Source organism: Mastomys coucha, unplaced genomic scaffold (genome assembly GCF_008632895.1).
Source record: "Mastomys coucha isolate ucsf_1 unplaced genomic scaffold, UCSF_Mcou_1 pScaffold23, whole genome shotgun sequence".
Taxonomy (NCBI): domain Eukaryota; kingdom Metazoa; phylum Chordata; class Mammalia; order Rodentia; family Muridae; genus Mastomys; species Mastomys coucha.
In genome coordinates, this window is record NW_022196906.1 from 84,251,757 (window position 1) to 84,258,756 (window position 7,000).

Here is a 7,000-nt window from a genome sequence, read left to right on the forward strand (position 1 = left end):
AAATTCCTACACAATTCTCAGAAGTTAAAAAAAAAAAAAAACCCTTAAAATCATATGAAAGACCCAGAATAGCTAAAACAATCCCAAACAATAAAAGAACTGCTAGAAATAACATCATCACAAATTTCAATTTGACTTATAGAGTTGTAGTAATAAAACCAGCATGGGATTAGCATTAAAGCAGACACACAGGTCAATGGAATAGATCGGCACATAAACTTACACACCTACAGACAACTGATATTTGACAAAGAAGCCAAAATGCACAATGATGAAAAGACAGCATCTTCAACAAATCTTTCTGTCAAACTGGATACCTGCAAGTAGAAGAATGAAAGTAGATATCTATCTATCATCTTACACAAAACTCAACTCTAAACACATAAAGAATATTATTGTAAGTCTAGACCCTAAACTATATAGAAGAGAAAGTAGGGAATAAGCTTAAGCTTATCGGTACAGGAAAAGACATTCTAAACAAGATTCATGGTTAGGGTTAGGGTTAGTGTTAGTGTTAGGGTTAGAGTTAGGATTAGGGTTAGGGTTAGGGTTAGGGTTAGGGTTAGTGTTAGTGTTAGGGTTAGGGTTAGGGTTAGGGTTAGGGTTAGGGTTAGGGTTAGGGTTAGGAGCACAGGCATTAAGACCAACAATTATTAAATGGGACTTCATGTAGTCTAGAAGCTTCTGCACAGACAATGATATCATCATTTCAGAAAAATGGAAGCCTACAGAATGGGAAAAATATTTACTAATTATATTTGATAGAGGGTTAGGATCTGGAATATATAAAAACTGAAAGAAAATAAATACCTTCTGAATGTCAAGAAAACCAATAAGCCAATTAAAAATTGGGTTAGAGGCTAAACAGCTCCCCAAAGATGAAACATAAATGGCTGAGAAACATTTAAAATGTTCAAGATCTTAAGATATCAGTGAAGTGAAAACTAAAATTCCTTCAAGATTTTTATTTTACACCAGTCAGCATGGCCAAGATCAATAAAACAAATGGCAGTACATGCTGGTAAGGGTGTGGGAATATGCAGACATTTATTCATTGTTGGTTGGAGTGTAGACTGGTATAGCTATCACAGAAATCAATGTGGATGTCCCTCAGAAAGTTAAAAGTCGCTCTACCACAAAATCTAGCGAAACTGCTCTTGAGCTAATACTCTAAGGATCTCACATTGTATTCTAGAGATATTTGCTCATCCAAGTTCATTGCTGCTGCTCCACTCACAATGGTCAGAAGTTGGGAATAGCCTATATTTTTATGAACTGTTGAGTCACTGATAATGAAAATGTGGCTTATCGTACACAATGGGATATTATTCAACTTATAAAAAGTAAAACTAGAAAATTTACAGCTAAATGGATGGAACTAGAAACAACTATCCTTAAGATAGTAATCCAGATGTGAAAAGACAAATAATGAAAGTTTCTTTTTTATGTGAGTGTTAGCTTTTAGGCTTTAGGTAAGTGTGTTTCAATCAGAATAACCAGAGGTTAGGTCGCTAGTTTAGGACCAGGGTGCAGGAGGGGATCTTCCAAGATAAAGGAAACAGAGCATAGTGTTATATAAGTCAGAGGAAACTAGAATAGGAAGAAATTAGAAAGAAAGGAAGTAAAACTGCCAGTCAACAAATGGACAAATGAATTGTAAGATACTTAAAAAAAAAATCCTTCCCCAAATAGCCAGTAACTATTCTTAGAAAGTCCTTACTGTCTCTAGCCACCAGAGAAATACAAAGTTGACTACTGTATGTTGTTCTCTCACCTCAGTCTGAGTACCTGCCTTCTTTGAACCATATAGTATGAATACTGTGAGCATATATAAGCATAAGACAGTTGTGTTTGTTGTACCAAGCACATGGAGAAAAATGCTAGGAGTTGCATGGTGGACTACCTTTGCTCTCCCCTGACCTCCGTTGCACAACCCATCCATTCTGGCTCAGGGTGACAGGGATCTGTGCGCAAGCTTGGACAAACAGCTATGAAGTAAACATGCTAAGAAAGCTGAATTCAAGGACGGTATGTCTTACTTTATTTTTGTTGCTTATTTGATTATTTCAAACACAAATAGAAAAACGCATCAAATAATCCAAAGGTAATCAATGCTAATCTACTTCTCTCAAAATCTTACCCCTCATATGTAGTTAACACTCCTGAAAATCTTTCCATAATTAAAAAACCTTACATACATCTTATCAATATCTTTATATTTCTCTTTTTTTTTTGTTAACTGGAAACAGGATTATAATTGAGAACATAATGTGGCACTGGCTTGAATTTATTATGGGTGCCATTGCCAGTCTTGGCTCTGACTTTTCTCCAAACAGCTACAAAGTAGTCCATTTTACAGATATCGTGTTGATTCTTCAGACTACGCTCTTACAAAGGGCACAACAGCCTTTGATGCTATTGCCCAAAATGACGCATGTGACACATAAGGAAAACTACGGCAGGCATCTGCCTCCGTATATCTTCATACACTGGTAATGCCTTTTCTCCAGAACAGGAAGTGATGTTTTGTCAATGATATGTATGTTTCTTTTGGAATTTCCAATGATAGATCATTTCATATGATGATTTTGTGAAACCATATTCCACCAGTAAAACTAATACTAAAGTAATTGTCTTTATCTTTTGAAAATTTATTATTTTTTTACTTATTCACTTTACATCCTGCTCACTACCCCACTCTGGGTCATTCCCTCCCACAGTCCTTCACCGATCCCCCGCCCCCTTCTCCTCTGAGTGAGTGGGGACTGGTATCTTTCTATTTATCATCTATTTTTGATCCATCTTCTAACCAATACTATCTATATATGCATATATGTATATAAATATATATAATATCTATCTTTTAAATCATAAAATCTTATTAAGAAAGTCCAGTTCTTTAAGAAACTTTTATAGTTTTCTCATTTGTTTTCATAGATCTTAATTCTTGCTTTCATAAAAATTTCTCTCAAGTTTTCATTTGTTTGTTTATATAAATATGTTTTCCCTCCCATTTTCAAGATTTGAATGTTCCATTTGGTGTTGGATGCACACATTTATCAGATTTCATTGTAATTGTCCATACATAAAAGTATACTGATTGTCTAAAAAACATGAATTCTTCACATTTAAGTTTAAGGAAATTTTTTAAAAAGACAGAGAAACACTAGAAGGATCGTAAGTGTCCACAGCCTGGCCTAAGAATTATTGCTTTTGGCCTTGGTAGGGTAGCTCATTAGTTAACTGACAAGAGGTGAAGATATGAAAACAAAGTGTGGATAAAAAGGGAGGAAGTCTTCGTTTATTGGTCTAAATCCTAAAAGTCAATGAGGATGTACTTGCCACCCTTAGAAAACCCCAGTTACATCAAGACAGTAAGTAAAAATCCTTTGTAAAAGTGTTAATTGGTGAAAGTAACTAAAAAACTTATTTCAAATTCCCTGTGTAAGAAGTGATTGACATTCAATGTTCATTCCAAATGCTTGTCTATAATGGTGTTTGATTAGATATTAACTACTTAAGTTATACTAGGTTTAGTTTGTTAATAATAAAACCCAAAGCAAACTCAGTCATTTTTAAATATAAAGACAATCAACTTAGTTGTATCTTTTAGTGAAAGCCAAATTTTACAGTAATTTAGATATAGCTGACAGAAATGGAATGACTATTTTCTTGTTTTTGAAACTATACTGTCTTTGTTCCCAATCACAGAAAACTCAGTACGATAAAATTTTGAGAAATATAGCTATAGCTTTTAATCTTTAACTGTAAGTAGGTAAAAAAAAATCTGTTTTGTATTTTTATTGTTTTAGCATCATTTATAATAGAACCAATGTATTGGGTTATGTACTATCACCCACACTTCTTAGATCTTTTCAACAATCATTGCTACAGCATAGATATTTCTTAGTACTTGAGACTTATCTAAAAATTTCTCTCCTGGAGGCTCCAAGGCCTGATACTACTACTGAAGCTATTATGTGCTTACAGACAGGAACCTGGCTATCCTCTGAGAGGCCCAACAAACAGCTAGCTGACTGAGATAGATGCAGATTCTCACACCCAACCAAAGGGCAGAAACTGGGGACCCCTGTGGTTGAATTAGGGAAAGGCTGAAAGAAGCTGAGGAGGAGGAGGGCAACCACCTTGGGAAGATCAGCATTCTCAACTCACTTGCACCCCTGAGATCTCTCAGAGACTGAGCCACCAACCAGGCAGCATACACCAGTTGGTATGAGGCCTCCAACACACATACAGCAGAGGACTGACTGGTCTGGCCTCAGTGGGAGAAGATGCACCTTGAGGCCCCAGGGAATGGGGAGGCTTGTGGTGAGGGACGTCCTCTTGAAGACAGGGGTAGGAGGAATGGGATGAGGAAGTGTGGAAGGGCAGACCAGGAGGTGGACAACGACTGGACTATAAAAAAAAAAATAGCAAAAAAAAAAAGAAAGAAGAAAAAAATAAAAAAATTCCCTCTTTCATAAATCAATTAAACATATGATCCTCATATTTCCCAGTTCTTACTCTAGAAAATTTACACAAATTACAGTTTTCAATAGTTTTGGTTATTTATGAATCACCAATTATATTTTCAATCTTAAGTAGAAACTTTTCTGAAAAAAACAAACAAACAAACAAAAAACAAAAATGCAGTGGCAGGGGATGGGGTGATGGGATGCTGCTTGAGTAGACTCTAACTGCAAACTTCCAAAGAGAGAAGTCGAGTATAAACTGAAAGTTAGAAGCCAAATACTGGAAAACATTTCATTGTGAATGCCACAGTTTTAAATGTAGCACTCAAATGTTTTTGTAGTCTATTAATTGAGATATGATGTCCATGCCCTGTCCCTTCCTTGGAATTTGACTGTTGATACTGCTTGCCCAGGAGAGCACACCACAAATTATTATTGCGCCAGGTTCTAGAAATTATAAAAGAACATCTGTACTTCTGGTTTTGTGGGTTTGAACATTCACCTTTGTAGCAACATAAGAAATGTACACCTACCATCTGTGAAGATGTAGCTAAGGAGGTTGGCATTCCATATAGCATTGGCAAACTCAGGCTAAGTACCAGATGATGGCTAACACAGTCTCACACACTGTACCTATCTATGAGTAAAGGAGCCTTTGAGCTGGGGTCAGCCTCCCACTCTCCTATCCTTCCAACTGATGACCTGGGTTCAGGAGAAAATTTGCTCCACTATGGTCTGTTCTTGTCATATGTCCAAAACTTAATTCTGCAAATCTAATGAAATGGTCAAACATGTAGGAAGATCCTGATCTACATGTGATTCAGGAGAGCCTCAGACAGGGAGGATGTTGAATCCACACTGGACCACTTTGACCCTTTGTGGAGGACATCTTTGGACTAGAATGTATATCCTTATTTTATGGGCTATAATGCATATCCTTATTTTGTGGGCTAGAATGCATATCCTTAATTTAGAACAGATAAAGGGTATATTTTGAAATATTGTGATTAGCCCCAATGTGTCCTCTTCATGTCTTTAGTCTTCTCTAGGCTTAGTAGTTTGACCTAGAAAATGATAAATTGACAGGAAGGAAAGGTGTACCACTATATTTATTTTTAACTTGCATACAAGGATATTAGAGAAAAAAAGTTAATGCTTCCAAAAGTCATGACAGTTGAGAATGCATACTTAGTTGGAGAACCTGGAGAAGACTGTAAACAATTTTAATGAAAGTTATATGGGCCCATAGAAGAGACTAGATATACTAGTTTGTCACAGTCTGTTGCCCACTTACATTGTCTGCTTTTGAATTAGAATCTGTCTTCTCTGTTGAAGAAATTCCTTCAGAAAGAGTTTATGACAATTGAGATGGTTTTCTAGCATGTATCTTTAGATTTTGTACAGACACGACACAGTCACATGCCTTTGTCACCTCTCTCTCTCTGTATATACACATATATATGTATATATATATATCTTTTATTTTTCTGATTTTCTTTCAATGCTGTGATCACTATGTTTTGTATGCTTTCAATCATAGTGGTTACTGGTTTTACCCATTTTTGCACAATTACAAAAGGAACATGAGCAACAACAATTTTGAAATGCATTACAATGCCAAGGTTTATACGCTCTCATTAAGCATTAATTGGTAGTTGATGGGTATTGCTATTTTTATCACCATTAGTTCATAGCAGTATAATTAGTAATGCAAAGTACAGGAACCACATTAATAGCGTTACTAATTGTAAGTCTGGAGATAGAAACACAACATGACTGGTTAATTTCTAGGCAATATTTCATGATAATTAGCTAAAAGAATTTGTGTTGGACTAGAAAAGTAAACAGTTTAAACTTTTCCTACAATTTTCCTGTGTGTGTATGTATGTTTTGTAATATCATTCTTTAATGTATAGATTATGTTATATCATCTAATATTAACATTTTTTCTTTTACATCTCATAAGAGTGTATGGTAAATAATGGTTCACTTATCTTTCAGGAAAAATGCAGTTACTTTAAAATAAATTTTATCATTCTATTTCTAAATTTTGGAAAGAAAAGATCTGAACTTCTGTACTGCTTTTATTATATTGTAATTGGTTCTTAATGTTTTATAAGCAACCTCTTGAGCATCTTTTAGAAGCCTACTGTCATTTTAAATTTATTTGCAACAATCTTGCTAATTTAAACAAATCTGTTTGATTAAAGAATCATAATAATAAATTAAGGATAAAATGTTCTCAAACTGTAATACGTGAATACTCTGTATATTATAATCATGTTTGATGAGCTAATTGCTTTTGCAGGTGCATTATATGACCGCTAACCGTCTGTAGAAAAAAACATGGAAGGATTGTTTTATTGTTTCATGGACCTACTAAAGGGCAGACTTTAAATTGTAACTTGCTAAAATTTGCTTTCTTTTGTGAAGTACATGTTAAGTAACTTGGGAACAATAAGACAACATATAAATTTTGAGTTGTTATATGAGAAATCACAAAATAGATTCAATACTATATCCATGTC